The 16,286-nt window shown below is 39.7% G+C and overlaps 1 protein-coding gene and 1 long non-coding RNA gene across 2 annotated transcripts in view; one reads left to right on the top strand and one right to left on the bottom strand.

The window, feature by feature from the left end:
* The window catches only part of TPH1 (tryptophan hydroxylase 1), a 175,190-nt gene that overhangs the window by 137,980 nt on the left and 20,924 nt on the right, over nucleotides 1-16,286 (bottom strand). The window lies entirely within an intron of this gene.
* LOC147025680 (uncharacterized) lies at nucleotides 5,474-6,285 on the top strand. Its single transcript, XR_015057973.1, has 3 exons — nucleotides 5,474-5,564; nucleotides 5,769-5,826; nucleotides 6,122-6,285. It is a non-coding gene; the product is annotated as an uncharacterized LOC147025680 (long non-coding RNA).

Genomic DNA, 16,286 nt, shown 5'->3' with positions numbered 1-16,286 from the left:
AGTGTCACGTGGTATAGAAAAAGTGTCATGTGGTATAGAAAAAGCCCAACATGGTATAGAAAAAGTCCCACTTGGAACAGCAAAGGCCCCACGTCAGGTCAGGTCAGGTATGGGAGCATGTGCCAGAACAGCACGTCGCTGCGTACACTTTCCGCCGGTACTCCAGGGGCCTCCGTCTGGCCATCCGCCAGGCAGATGCCAGGCCCATCCCCATCTCCTTGAGATGATGGTCAACCTGTTGCAACCATGAGGCACGTGGTCGACCCACTGGCCTCCTCCACTCATGAGACTCCCTCGCTGAGAGAATCTGGTAAGCAGGATCAGAGTCAGGAAAACGAGCCACATGTCCATACAGCCGCAACTGACGCTCACGGACTATGCAGGTAACAAATCTCATCCGAGTCTCTCTCAGCAACCGCTCGTTGGACACAAAATCCGACCAGCGATAACCAAGGATTCTCCGAAGAGACCTGATACCAAAGGAATTAAGTCTCCGTCTCAGATCCTTGGTCAGAGTCCAAGTCTCGCACCCATAGAGCAAGACTGGAAGTACCAAGGACCTGAAGACTCGGACTTTCGTCCTCCCGCACAGGTACCGGCAGCGCCACACCCCATGATCCAGTGAATCCATGACTCCCCAGGCCCGACCCAGACGTCTATTGACCTCTGACTCACAGCCAGCAGAGACATGAATATCACTGCCAAGGTAAGTGAATCTCTCCACGACCTCAACATCCTCACCACAAACAGACACAGACAGGACAGCAGCATCCAAGATGTCACCGAAAGCCTGGATCTTAGTTTTGACCCAAGAAACCCGTAATCCCAACAGCTCCGACTCCTCATTCAGCACCTCGAGGGCCCCCAAGAGGATGTCTAAAGTCTCCGCAACGATGACTGCATCATCTGCAAAGTCAAGGTCCGAGATCTTGACATTCCCAAATGACGCACCGCAACTTGATCTCTGCGACATCCTCCCTAGAATCCAGTCCATACAAGTGCTGAAAAGTGTGGGGGCAAGTACACATCCCTGACGAACTCCAGTAACAACTGGAAATAAGTCAGAGATGGTACCACCACACTTCACAGCACTCTCAGTACCAGAGTAGAGTTCAGACATCAGATCAATCAGTTTTGGTGGCACCCCACGAAGACCAAGAATCCTCCAGAGGACATCCCGATTCACTGAATCGAACGCTTTACAGAGATCAACATAGGCTGCAAGCAGCCCCTGCCGAAACTCTCGTCTGCGTTCGGTGAGGACACGAAGTGCAAGGATACGGTCAATCGTTGACCTCTTTGGTGTAAAGCCTGACTGCTCTGGACGCTGGTGCTCAAGCAGATGGTGGCGAACCCTATCGAGAATTATCCGAGCAAAGACCTTGCCCGGCACTGAGAGCAGCGTCACCCCTCGGTAGTTGTTGCAGTCTTGGCGATCACCCTTCCCTTTCCAGAGAGGGACAACAAGGCCCCTCTTCCAGTCAGTTGGGATGATGCCTGTGTTCCAGGCAGAGCACAAAACTGCATGCAACGACACGAGTGCAGCATTTCCACCAGCCTTGAGAAGTTCGGCATGGATGCCACAGATCCCTGGAGCTTTGCCCCGTTTCAACTGGTTCACCGCAGCCCGTGTTTCCACAAGCGTAGGTGGACCACAGTTGATTCGAGGGTCAGCAACAGGGATTGTAACACCCTTGACATCCAACTCGACAGTTGGGGGATCAGCCTGGTACAACCGCTCAAAGTAACCGGCCCAGCGGGCCTCACTTCAGACTCCTCTGTCAAGAGCCTACCACTCTCTGCTCGAACTGTAGTGCTCCGAGGGATGGGTTTGGATGAACGTAATGCGCGAATTCCCCTGTAAGCGGGACGAGAATCACCTGTCCACAGGTGATGCTCTACCCCCTCACAGATTCCTCGCACATAGGCCTCCTTGTCCACCCTCAGTGCACGTACAGTTTTACGCCTCAGCTCCCTGAACAACTCAGCTCTGCCATTCAGCCTGGCCCTGCGACTCTGGTCAATGGTATCCAGTGTCCCTTGAGAGACAAAATTCTTCTTTGCCCTGCGGTGAGCTCCAAGGCATCCACCGGCAACATCAAGGACGGTGGTCTTGAAGGCGCTCCACAACTCTTCAGGACCCCCCAAAGCACCCAGACCCCCCAAGTGTCCACTCAGCCTGTTCGCAAACTCCTCAGCTACTCTCTCATCCCTGAGCTTGGCAACATCCAACCTCGGCTGGGATGGTACCATTCTCCAGGATTTAAGGTGCAGCTTTAGAGTTGCTACAACAAGCCTGTGGTCAGTATTGAGGAACTGAGCACTCCGGTGGACCCTGCAGTTCTGGATCATCCTCCAACGACCGTCAATGAGGACATGGTCAATCTCCTTTGCCACACCGCCAGCATTGGAATACCAAGTCCAGCGATGAGCTTGTGGGCGCTGAAACCATGAACCAGCCACCCTAAGTCCATGACTTCTTGCAAAGTCAAGGAACTTAGTGCCATTCTGGTTCATAGTTCCTGACCCATGGGGACCAACACACACCTCATAACCGTCCCTATCAGTTCCAGTCGATGCATTGAAATCCCCCAAGACTAGAAGTGTATCTCGTCTGGGGCACTGATCAACCACAGACTTGAGTGCGGCGTAGAATGCATCCTTCACGGTGAGATCACTCGCCTCAGTCGGAGCATAAACAGAGACCAGGGAAATGACACCTAAGGAGTGACGAATCCTTAATCTCATAATACGCTCGTTGACCAGTGTTACCTCAATTATCATTGGGGTCAGCTTATTGGACACAGCTACAGCAACTCCTTGGGTATGGTAACCATCAGAGCGACCAGTCCAATAGTAGGTGTAACCACCCACCATTATCTCGCCGCAATCCGGTCTCCGAACCTCAGAGAGAGCTGCAATCCCGATGTCCAAACGCTTGAGCTCAGATGATAACAGAGACAGGTGATCATCCTCTCTTAGGGATAGGACATTCCAGGCACCCACCCGAAGGGACCGCCTCAGGTTAACCCAAGGAGACCGCTGTCTGGTGGACGACACCTCAGCACCACTCCGACACACTCTCCCGCAATCTGACCCAGGGATGTTACCCCGTGGTTTCCCTCCTATCAAAGATTGGGGGTCCCGAAGGCTTCGCCCCAATCCCGTCATCCGGTGAGCTGCCCTGCGAAGGGAAGCTGCACAGGAGGTACTCCCACGGAGTGGGTTTTCAGATTTTTTTGCGTTTTTGCGTTTTGCGGAATGAAGGGGTTTTACGGTGGCCGGAGTGCAAATCCTGCCACCAACCTCCTAATAAGAAGTGACCCAACTGCAGGAGGACGTCCGCAGACACAGTTGGGCACTAGATATGGATGGCCGTTGGCTCACAAGGAGCTCCTCCGCCCTTTGACAGGTTTTGTTTTTAATCCTGCTGGGTGTCCATATCCAAACACCCTCCTCACCAGAAAACCTGGTGGGGGAGACGGTTTAGTCGCCGACAACCCGACCATGGAACAGGTTAGTACAGGTTTACATGGTACCTGTAGCAGGTCACAGATCGAACCTGACCTGCCCCACGTGGTATCGAAAAAGTGTTACGTGGTATACAAAAAGTCACACGTGATAGAGAAAAAGTGTCACATGGCATAGAAAAAGCTCCACATGGAATAGAAAAAGCACCATGTGGTATAAAAAAGCTTCACGTGGTCCAGAAAAAGCCCCACATGGAAGAGAAAAAGCTCCATGTTGTATAGAAAAAGGCCCATGTGGTCCAGAAAAAGTATACACTAAAAAAAAATATATATATATATTGTTATGACTGTGGAAATTCGCAGAGCACCATATAGGTCCTTGGAGCAGTTATGCCGATAAGTCTGTGTTCAGATAGATTTCCCCACCGTTGTCCAAAGGGATTATTCGTGTCACCCGGGCTGTGATCTTTGAATTAGCCGTTTTTCTTTTGCTACCGTTATTTTGGACCAACCACAATGCCAACCACCAACCACCTTCTCCGCAACGCCAACAATAGGGTGAGTATACTGATTCTGGCTCACTTTTCCCCATGTAAGTGAATGGGGGATTTTCAGCGATTCATATTTTTTTTTCCCCTAAAAAATAAACCCCCTTTTGAGCCCAAGGTATATTTATTTGTCTCCCCTTTTAACCTCGGGGCACTCTATTCAAATAACCAATGCAAAAAGATAAAGATTTGTTCAAGGAGCAAAGTAGTAATGTGATTTGTTAAAGGTGATTCTGAAGAAATATCTGAAACATGAAAGCCAAGGGACACTCTTTTTCAAATAACCAATGCATATTGTTTAGCTCACTCATTGAACCTATAAAGATTTGTTCATTCTCAAATTCCTTCAATAGTATGATTTTCTTTGCACACTAATCCCCATCTAAAATATTGAAAAATAAAATATTTGAATCTTTATATTTTTCAAGATACCCCTTTTGTGTCATTATGAAATGATATACTTCTCTCATTGATCTCATCTGACCACCTCCTGAGTTGCATATCATTTTTGTGCATAAACCACGCCATAAAAAAGTTTTGTTTCAAATGTTTTCAGTTTGTGCCGTGAAAATGAGGAAGTGTTTTTTGACACGGTCGTGCTGTGAAAATGAGGAAGTGTTTTTGGACAGTCATGCTGTGAAAAAATAGGAACTATTCTGTGAGACAAGGCCTCGTGTTTATATTTTATATCAGAACATTAACAGGCTTTTAAACATAAGTTTAATCAAAATCGTTTTAGGGCATTTTAAGTATGTTTTGAAAATGATTCATACAATTTGAGAATATATCGCCTAATTATTTTCCAAGCTGTCTCGCCCGAAGCGTCATTTCCTGTGGCCACACCCGATGATTAGGCAATTTCCTCATCGTTGCCTTAAAAGTGATTCGCCAGACAAAGTTTCTGCCAGACGGGATTTTCATTTTTACAACTGAGACATGAGCGATCTTTCTTCCGCTAACAAAACAGCTCAACACAAAGTTGGTAAGCTTGTGTATGGGTTCCTCTTTGAACGATGAAGCAATTGATTATAAATTAAATTGTGATAATTCTGATATATATTTTTTTCCTGGCAGGTCCTTGGAAGAAGAGCAGTTTACATATCACGGCGAGGTGCATGAAATTAATGCTTTTATTGAAGAGGTCAATCATCTTAGAAGAGAATTGAAAAACATTTTTAATGACTGGCACGAAGTCTTATCACGGCCTCTGATCTTTTTGCCATCTTGTACTAATGGTTTACAACTGAGACATGGACTATTCTTCTTCCGACGAAGAAAACAGCTCACGACAAAGTTGGTAAGCTTGTGTATGGGTTCTTCTTTGAACGATGAGGCAATTGATTATAAATTAAATCGTGATTATCCTGATATATATTTTTTTCCTGGCAGGTCCTTGGAAGAAGTAGAGTTTACATATCATGATGAGGTGCATGAAATTGATGCTCTTATTGAAGACGTCAATGATCTTAGAAGAGAATTGAAAAACATTTTTAATGACTGGTACGGTCTTATCACGGCCTCTGATTTCGAATGAATTAAACCAACGGTGAGACACGTGTGTGTGTGTGTGTGTGTGTGTGTGTGTGTGTGTGTGTGTGTGTGTGTGTGTGTGTGTCTCTGTCCCTGTCTGTTTGTCTCTCTCTTTGTATCTCTCTCTCCCTCTCTTAGTCTCCCTGTCAGTCTTTCTACCTACCTCTCTCTGTCTGTCTCTCCATCTATACCCTTGACTCATTATTTTATTTTTTTTCAGCTCGATCACACAACATAAGCTGTTGAAGCAATCTGGTACAACACATGATTTTATGGAGGTAAATGTTTCTGAATTATTATTTAGTTATTTGTTTATTTATTCTTTTATTAATATCACTCTCTCTTTGGAATGTCGCCTTATGTTGGTTGCATCATTAGTTTGGACGCGGTTTTGCCAGTACACTGGAATTCATTTTGTTGGCCTTGGAAGGATGACAGGCTGAGTCGGCCTCCTGGTGTGTTAATTCAGTGGTCAACGAGGCTTGAACTGAGAACCAACACCAGGCTTATTAATATTACCATGTAATTATCTTTATAAAACCAAATTATTATCCACTTTTTGTTTCAAAAGAGAATATGGTGTCTGAGTTTCGAAATCACAAGACATCTGAAGAAGATTGCTGGGAAAGATTATACATTCTCGCAAATGAATATTTAATATTCTCAATTTTGATTAATTATATTTGTTTTGTTTACAATTACTTGATTTTGAATTACAAAAAACGAATCAAGACATGAAGAGGAGAGGGAGGGAGGGGGGGGTGTAGGGGCGCTCCCCCAACGATCCATCACCCCCTCATCCCACCCACTTCCCTCCCCGTGTGTGTGTGGGGAAGGGTGGGGGTGGGATGAGGGAGGTGGTGGGTCAAAGGTGGGGGCGCACAGGGGGGATAAGGGGGTGGGGCTTGTGTGGGAGGGGCTTGTGTGGGAGGGGTTTATGTGGCCGGGGCTTCAGTGGGGCTTGTGTGGGAGATGCTTGTGTGGGCGTGGCTTGCGTGGGAGGGGTTTATGTGGGTGGGGCTTGTGTGGGCGGGGCTTCGGTGGGGTTTGTGTGGGCAGGGTTTATGTGGGTGGAGCTTGTGTGGGAGGGGTTTATGTGGGCAGGGTTTATGTGGGTGGGGCTTGTGTGGGGTTTGTGTGTGTGGAGCTTATGTGGGGTTTGTGTGTGTGGAGCTTGTGTAGGGTGGGGTTTTTGTGTGGAGCTTGTGGGGGTTTGTGTGTGGTGGGGTTTGTGTGGGGTGGGGTTTGTGTAGAGCTTGTGTGGGGTGGGGTTTATGTGGGTGGGGTTTGTGTGGGCAGGGTTTATGTGGGTGGAGCTTGTGTCTGGAGCTTGTGTGGGGTTTGTGTGGAGCTTGTGTGGGGTGGGGTTTATGTGGGTGGGGTTTGTGTGGGTGGAGTCAAAAAGGGGCGGAGTCAAAAAATTTCAATTTATCTTTGTCTTTTGTAATTCCTGTGAATAAAATGAACCTAAAATCTCTTCCCCTTCCAAATCATATATCTTATAAGTCCAAGGAACCGTATCTATTACATAAACAATTTTTAAAAGTTCATTCGTCCATCGTTTAATATAACATTTTTCAAAATGAGATTTCCACCTATATATTCTTACGATATCACCAACTTTGAACTTAGGTTTTCTGACATTAATCTCTTTTTCATATTTTAATTTTGTAAATGTTTCTGATGGTTTCACATTCGTTAACGTGTGAATCGTGTTATTATACTTATCCACAATATCCTGAATAAAAGATGACCATTGTTGTGAACCGAGTTGTGTGAATTTTTAATATAGTCTCTCTTTTAAGGTACGATTAAAACGTTCAACAACAATGGCCTTCCCTTCATTAAAGGTACTGTATAATGTCATACTCTATTTTTTAGAAAATTCATAAATGTCTTGTTATAAAACTCTACCCTCATCAGTCCAAATATTTTTAGGTTTTCTCTTACTTTTATTAAATATATGTTGAAAGGCTAACATAAGAGTATTAACTGTTTTGTTTTTTAATGGGACAACCCATGCGTATCTACTCCTCAAATCAATAACAGTTAAAGCATACTTGTACCCCTTATCATAATTGAGTTCAATCAAATCAGCGGACCAGATATAAACAACTTCCTTGGAAAAAACTTTCCTTCTCTGAAACTTTGTGAATATTGGTTTATGTAATTCATCAGCTAATTGCTCTTCAATCGTAATGACATCATTAGAGCCTATAAGTTTTTTGAATTTCCAAGTCCAAGTTTCAATTTAGCACTGATCATCTTCTTCACGATGAAACTATCAACTTTTTCTCTCAAGGTTGGATTTTGTATCAGAGACAAATTATACAACATTTCTCTATCGGCTTCATGCTTTTCTTCCAAAGTTGTGGTATTCCCATAATCAATATCGTTTCTCATGCACACTTCATCAACTCTATTGATGGGCTCACTCCAGGATTTAGGATTGTCTGCCTCATCTAATCTTTTATCCAAGTTTGTGCCTGGACCAAAGAAAGAATACTCTGGTAGATGTAATTCCCCTGGTATTCCAGTAGTTGTAAATTTACTTCCTGATAACTTTTGTATATCTCCTCCGAGTTTGTGTTTGGAGATAAATTGATTTTTTTTGAACCACACACCAAACATATACCTTTTTGCATAACCCTGTTATTTTTACTTTTAAAATATGAGATATTTTTAGTATCAGTTGTCTTTTTACATTTGAGACAATAACTCATTTATTTATGAGAAAAATTCCTACAGAGTGAAAACATTTTTAGTTTCGTACATGCACATTTGAATCTTAATTTTTAAAACATCAAGAATCCTGAGAAATGCCTTCACTCTCTCCTCCATTTATTTAATAAAAAAGGAAAAAAAAAAACTTTAATTGAAGGCAATATCCTGTCCATGAAAACGATGTCAACTGTGTTGTCCAAAATATTGCAAACAGACTTGTCAATTCTTTGTTTTCCTCCTTGGTGGGTTGAGTTATTTTCTGTAATACCACCAATCTTTTTTTAATCTCACTGGTTTCCATATTTTCATATTTATTCAGTCTCGCTCTTTCCTCCCTCTCCTCCCTTTCCTCCTTCTCTCTCTCTCTCTCTTTTCTCTCCTCTCTCCTCTCTCTCTCTCTCTCTCTCTCTCTCTCTCTCTCTCTCTCTCTCTCTCTCTCTCTCTCTCTCTCTCTCTCTCTCTCTCTCTCTCTCTCTCTCTCTCCTCCTTCTCGTTCTTCTCCCTTTCCTCTTTCTCTTTCTTCTCCCTCTCCTCCTTTTCCTCCTCATCTCTCTTCAACTTCCTCGTCCCTTACTATCCTTGAATCGCTTACATCCTATGGAATATCATACATATATTCATCAGGATTTCTTGTTATTCCTGTATCCAAAATAATTTTTTTTACAACAGAAAACCAATAAAATTTCTTTTGAACTTCTAAAAGAGCGTTACGTTTTCTTTATAATTTTTTCATTATTTAACATTCTAATTAAATCTAAAGTTGTCGGTTTATCAACATCAGCATAATGCCAATCTTTTATTGAAAATACCTCATTCTTATGTTGTGGAACATATTTATTAAAATACCGAATACCCTTTTCTTGAAGGTATGCTTGGACACAGAAATGATAATTTTCTTGAAGCCTTCTTGCCGTCATTTATGTATTAGAAATATATATTAGAATAATATTATGACACGAAACACATACCCATCTTCCCATAGTTCAATCATTTTGTATTTCCTTACTTATTATATATAATCCTGTTTTTTCTTTTTTCATGATATAAACGAGGGCAAAACCATTATTATATTTACCCTTATTAAATTCTTTTATTTGTTGTTTACGAATCGTGGCTCCACAAAACTCATTCTCTCTACCAAGTGGATAATATTCTTCCTTACGAGACTGATTTAATTGTTCCAGGTCTTCAAGGTCAATTTTAAATGACCAATTATACCCTAAATCATTCATATCATACCCCCATTGTTCTATTCTCAGGCAAACGATACACCCTTCTTTATAAAAATTTATTTTAATTCTTACTGTGAATTCTGTATGACCTGGAGATAAAATCAACACTTCTGTATGTTTGGAATACACGGCCGTTTTATTTAAGGATATATATTGTGATAAATCGCTTAATCTCACCAAGTTATTCGCGTAAGTCGGGCTTGGATAATTTTTAAATTTATAAACATTTTTCATCTTAATATTTTTGGTTATATTATATTTATGTCGGTCAGCCTGTGCCTAAGTGTAATAATTTGATAAATCAATATCCAGTTCTTGGCATACACCAAAGATAGAACCATCTTTCCCAACATAAGTCATTTATATTAGATTAAAAATAATGTCATGAAAAAATTATTTTTGTTGAGTTGAAATAACACATATAGACATAATTGACCACAACACTTGCAATTTAATTATTGGATTTGAAATGTTTGATAAACACCATTCTGGAAGAATTTTATGACTGCAACAGGTGGTGGAAGACCAAAACTATCAAAATAATATTTGTCTTGATTATTAAAAATACAAACCCAATGAGAACCATTCCCATTATTATCTTCTAAGTTCATAACAATATTCTTTGTATGTTTAGGCACGTTTGTTAATTCATCTCTCATACAAATAACCACATTATGAATTTTTAATTTCTTACAATATTTGACAAGTTGTAAATTTGATGTTGTTTTCTTTCCAAATTCTTTAAACCACTCATCAATGCTCATTTATTTATAATAAAGATATAATCCATTACCCCTTTTAGTTAATTTTACACCTGCTTTTGCGATAGAAGAAAGCATATCTCCAACTAACAATCTCGCTTTATCAGGCAGACCTTCAAGTTTTTCAGCAAAATCTACAATTACACCACTTCCACTAATTTGTTTCTCCAACTCTTTGTTATGTCTTTCCAATTCTTTTTGAGCCTGGAGTTGAGCCTTCCTTTCGTTGTTAGTTTTCACCGCTGTTGAAATACCACCCGTAAATGCTCAAACTGCACTTAAACCAGCAAATAAAGGAATTAGAAATGGGAGAAATACTCCACTCATCTCTCTTATTGAATATTTTTTCAACATTGGTTTTGTCATTTTAATTTTAAGTGAGCCAGTATCGTTCAAGATTTTAACCTGTTCTCTTGTGAGCAAAACAACAACTCTTACTGTTCCTTTTCTCTGAATTGTATTAACGTTAATCATACAAGGATTTTGATTTTGAATACAAGATGATAGTTTATGAAGATTGATTTGATTAACATATACCCCAGTTGGTACTTTGCCACTCATTTATTTAACAAAAAATTATGTGAGGCTAATCATAACACCATTATCTGTATTAATCTGTAATTCTGTTTCTTCCAAAAGCAAACAATATGTATCAACTTCTTCACTCTCTCCTCTTTTAATGTATAGGGAAGTATCCACTCGATTAGACTTTACAGTTTCCTTTTGAGCGCTCAGGTCAAACGCATAGATTGTATACAAACTTTTAAATGCTGTCATATCCAAAATTGGTTCTTTATTTCCGTTACTTTCGCACACCTTTTGGTAAGACTTGTATGCTTCAGCAAAATCATTTTTTTCCCAATTAATTTCCAATCTATCTCGTGGGTAAAATGGTCCATCGAGAGAAACACAAAGTTGTTTCACCTTCGCATTATCACTCAATGCATTATTCTTATCAGTCGCAGTATCACCATCTGGCTTTTTTAAAATGATCCACAGATATTATGGCTTTCCTTCCAGAACACCCAAATTCCACGTGTAAGTGGTTTGGTTTAGTTTAACGTGTTGACATCTTCTTTTGAGGTATGATACACTGAGTGGTTTCTTTGAGTTAAGTCTTCTATTCAACATCTCTTCTGTTTTAAGATTAGGAGTATATTCACTAATATACCAACTCACTTAGTCAATTACAAATTCATTCTGCTCACCAAAAGCACGACCAACACCAAAAAGTAATCTATTTTAATTATCATTCCTTTGTAGTTGAAATCTAATTTTTATACCATACAGAACTTTATCATGATCAAAAAATCCAAATATACCTTAAAGAGGAACTGCCACAGTAAAACTATTAACTGCTTTTGTATCATCAGTATACATTCCTTTCCTTTGAGTATATCCAGGGTCTGTGGTTGTTCCCGTTGACATATCAGGAATAAAACCTTCGACAGCCCCCTTTCCCATTCTATCCGTGAATGTATATGGTGTAAATTTCATCATTTCAGATACAGCAGAGACATAATCAACCGCTTCAACTTCTTGTGTTCCAATGTACAAACGAACACTATCAAACATTTTCCAGAAGAAATCATTTACGAGTGTCGCGTTTGTGTTATTCCCAGCCTTAGTGAATTTAAATTTACACAACAAGAATATTTTGGATAGATTCAAATCGGTTTGTTGATTATTTATTTCAAAACTTTTTGCACCATTTGCTTTCCAGTCTGTTCCAGTTATTGCATTTACCTTCAAGTAATCTTATTTTTTAGTGGAGTTTGAGATGATAATAGTGTCATCCAAATCATGGATACTATCACTTGCTTCCATACTTATATTAATTTAGGAAAAACGATGTTAAAACTTTTGAAACCCTGATCCAAGTATTCGAATTATTTTCTGTCGTTCTTGGGGAGACAACTGAGTTTTGCCTTTTTTTAATTTCTTTTATTGCTTGTAATTTATGAGATTCCTTTTGGGCATCTTTTATACTATTTGTAGCACCTGCTACATTTCCCACAGCAGAAGCAGTTGAACCAATTAGGTCTTCATGTTGAAGAATAGTTGAACCGATACCCATTAGAGTATCAATTATCCCATCTCCTCTAAATTGATGTCTGCAATGCAACATCGCCAACCACCAACCACCTTTGTAGGGTGAATATACTGATTCTGGCTCACTTTTCCCCATGTAAATGAATGGGAAATTTTCAGCGATTCTTTTTTTCCCCTAAAAAGTAAGCCCCCTTTTTATCCCAAGGTATATTTATTTGTCTCCCCTTTTAACCTTGGGACACGTTTTTTCAAATAACCAATGCAATAAGATATTGATTTGTTCAAGTCGTAAAGTAGTAATGTGATTTGTTAAAGGTGATTCTAAAGAAATATCTGAAACATCTAAGCCTCGGGACACTCTTTTTCAAATAACCAATGCATATTGTTGAGCTCACTCATTGAACCTATAAAGATTTTTCATTCTCAAATTCCTTCAATAGTTTAATTTTCTTTGCACAATAATCCCCATCTAAAATATTTAAAAACAAAACATTTGAATCTTCATATTTTTTAAGATACCCCTTTTGTGCCATTACGAAATGATAAACTTCTCTTAATGCTCTTGTTTGACCACCTCCTGAGCCACAGGTTATTTTTTGTGAAACCACGCCCACTTTTCATAAGCCCCGCCCACCTCCAAATAAAATTTTATAAACCCCGCCCACTTTTCATGAGTTATTTTCGGAAGCCACGCCAACTTTTCCTAAGCCCCGCCCACCTTTCATGAGGTATTTCATAAGCCACGTCCACTTTTCCTAGCCACACCAACTTTTCATGATGTATTTCCGTAAGCCCCGCCCACTTTCCCTAAGCCCCGCCCACTTTTGCTAAGCCCCGCCTCCTCTTGCATCATTTCCAGTTCATCTCTGACTCACAAAGAAATCACTAGAAAATTCTGGAATGTCATGGTTTTGAAAAATTTCCCAACGAAGGCTTGCCTGGGCTTGCCCAGGGAATTTCCAAAGGAAACCACACCCACCAGTCTTTCTCTTTTAAAGCCTCAAGCCCAGGCTCCATTTAAAAAAAAAATTTGCTGGCAATGGTGTGCTGTGTGCTTGCCTGGAACTCTCCGACTTGTATGGAGCGAAACCTTCAAGTTGATGAACTGGATTCAAACCTCTTATCCATTGAGGTAAGATTTTATTTCCCTATTTTCAGTTTGATTTAAGCATCGACTCATTTAATAATTAAATAACTCAATTAATACATTATTATTTTCTCTCACAGGAAATTGTATCTGAAAATACCGATTTTGCGACAACTTTGGGGGAAATTGTTGGCTTGGTTGAAGACCTTGTGAGCAACCAAGACCCACAGAACGAGCGAGACCTTGAGTGGGATGACTTTGGGGTTCCTTGGAGATTGACTACTTGTATGGAACTAAACCTTCAAGTTGATGAACTGGATTCAAACCTCTTTTCTGTTGAGGTAAGATTTTATTTTCCTACTTTCAAACTTTGAATGAAGCATACTCATTTAATAATTAAATCACTTGATTCATACATTATTATTTTCTCTCACAGGAAATTGTATCTGAAATACAAAATGAAAATACTGCTTTTGCTACAACTTGGGGCGAAATTGTTGGCTTGGTTGAAGACCTTGTGAGCGATAAAGACCCACAGAATGAGTTCGTCCTTGATGATCCAACCAAAGAGTTATACCTTGGAGACCAGCAAAGTCCTGAAAAAGAGTTTTGCAACAATAGTACTCATTGTGAGTTATCAAGACAATACCCCCTAAACAAGTTATACCTTGATGAGCCAGAATACAAGTTTCACCTTGGAGACTCACAATTTTCAGACATTTTGAAAAATGGAGTTTTCCTTGATGATCCACAGTTATACTATGTGAGATCTATCACTGAAACCCATAAAAATTGGAAAAATGGAGATTTCCTTGATGATCCACAGTTATACGATGTGAGATCTATCACTGAAACCCATAAAAATTGGAAAAATGGAGTTTTCCCTGATGATACACAGTTATACTATGTGAGATCTATCACCGAAACCCACTATATTTCTGGAAATTGTGATTCTACTTTGGAGTCTTGGATAGATGGTTATATTTTTGAAGACTTGAAATGTGGGTTCTGGCTTGATAACTCACAATGTGATACGTATCTTGGAAACTCAACAGGAATTTGGTTATACCTTGGAGACTTGGAAAGTTGGGTTTATTTTGGAGACTTGAAATGCTACCACTCTTTGGGATCGAAACCTATCAAGAAAGTTCTTACTCCCCCTTTCTACATCATCAAACCTGAAAGCCTTAAACGACAGAATTGGAAGAAGAGAAAAAAAAACATAAAATATATATATATATATATATATATATATATATATATATATATATATATATATATATATTGTTAGTTCTGGGAAGAAAGTGCAGGCTTACTCCCCCTTTCTACATCATCAAACCTGAAAGCCTGAAAAAGACAGAATTGGAAAAAGAGAAAAAAACGAAAAAATATATATAGTGGAAATCTCATTTTGAAAAAGACATTGTGTTGGGCGAGGGTTTGGGGGTTAGGGTTAATATTTTGAATGTAAGGGTTGGGTTTAAGATTTTGAATGTCAGGGTTGGGACACACACACACACACACACACACACACACACACACACACACACACACACGTTAAACCTTGACAATTCAGTTGAGGATTCTGTGTTTGGGGTTCACAGATCTAAGAACATCCCCCTTCACACACATTATATACTGTTATACACCTCGGACTTGACCTCGAGTGTCCACAACGGTGTACAGTAGGAGGGAGTGAAGGACCAACCCATTACACCCATGGGTATTGTCTGCTTAGTTTTGTCTTTTGTAATTCTTGTGAATAAAATGAACCTAAAATCTCTTCCCCTTCTAAATCATATATCTTATAAGTCCAAGGAACCGTATCTATTACATAAACAATTTTAAAAAGTTCGTTCGTCCATCGTTTAATATAACCTTTTTCAAAAGGAGATTTCCACCTACATATTCTTACGATATCACCAACTTTGAACTTAGGTTTTCTGATATTAATCTCTTTTTCATATTTTAATTTTGTAAATGTTTGTGATGGTTTCATATTCGTTGACGTGTGAATCGTGTCATTATACTTAACCACAATATCCTGAATAAAAGATGACCATTGTTGTGAACCGAGTTCTGTGAATTTTTTATATAGTCTCTCTTTTAAGGTACGATTAAAACGTTCAACAACGGCTTTTCCTTCATTAAAGGTACTGTATAATGTAATACTGTTATTTTTTTAGAAAATTCATAAATGTCTTGTTATAAATCTCTCCACCCTCATCAGTCCACAATTTTTTAGGTTTTCTCTTACTTTTATTAAATATCTGTTGAAAGGCTAACATAAGAGTATTACCTGTTGTGTTTTTAAAGGGAGAACCCATGCATATCTACTCTTCAAATCAATAACGGTTAAAGCACACTTGTACCCCTTCTCATTATTGAGTTCAATCAAATTAGCGGACCAGATATAATCAACTTCCTTGGAATAAACCTTCCTTCTACGGAACTTTGTGAATATTGGTTTCTGTAATTCATCAGCTAATTGCTCTTCAGTCATAATGACATCATTAGAGCCTATAAGTTTTTTGAATTTCCAAGTCCAAGTTTCAATTTAGCACTGATCATCTTCTTCACGATGAACCGATCAACTTTTTCTCTCAAGGTTGGATTTTGTATCAGAGACAAATTATACAACATTTCTCTATCGGCTTCATGCTTTTCTTCCAAAGTTGTGGTATTCCCATAATCAATATTGTGTCTCATGCACACTTCATCAACTCTATTGATGGGTTTACTTCATGATTTGGGATTGTCTGCCTCATCTAATCTTTTATCCAAGTTTGTGCCTGGACCACAAAAAGAATACCCTGGTAGATGTAATTCCCCTGGTATTCCAGTAGTTGTAAATTAACTTCCTGATAAAAACTTTTGCATAT

This window comes from Eptatretus burgeri, chromosome 5, assembly GCF_056783735.1.
Source record: "Eptatretus burgeri isolate ZD-2024b chromosome 5, Ebu_testis_v1, whole genome shotgun sequence".
In the NCBI taxonomy this organism is placed as follows: Eukaryota; Metazoa; Chordata; class Myxini; order Myxiniformes; family Myxinidae; genus Eptatretus; species Eptatretus burgeri.
The sequence above is the reverse complement of the archived record's forward strand: the minus strand, read 5'-3'. Positions and strand labels throughout refer to the sequence as shown.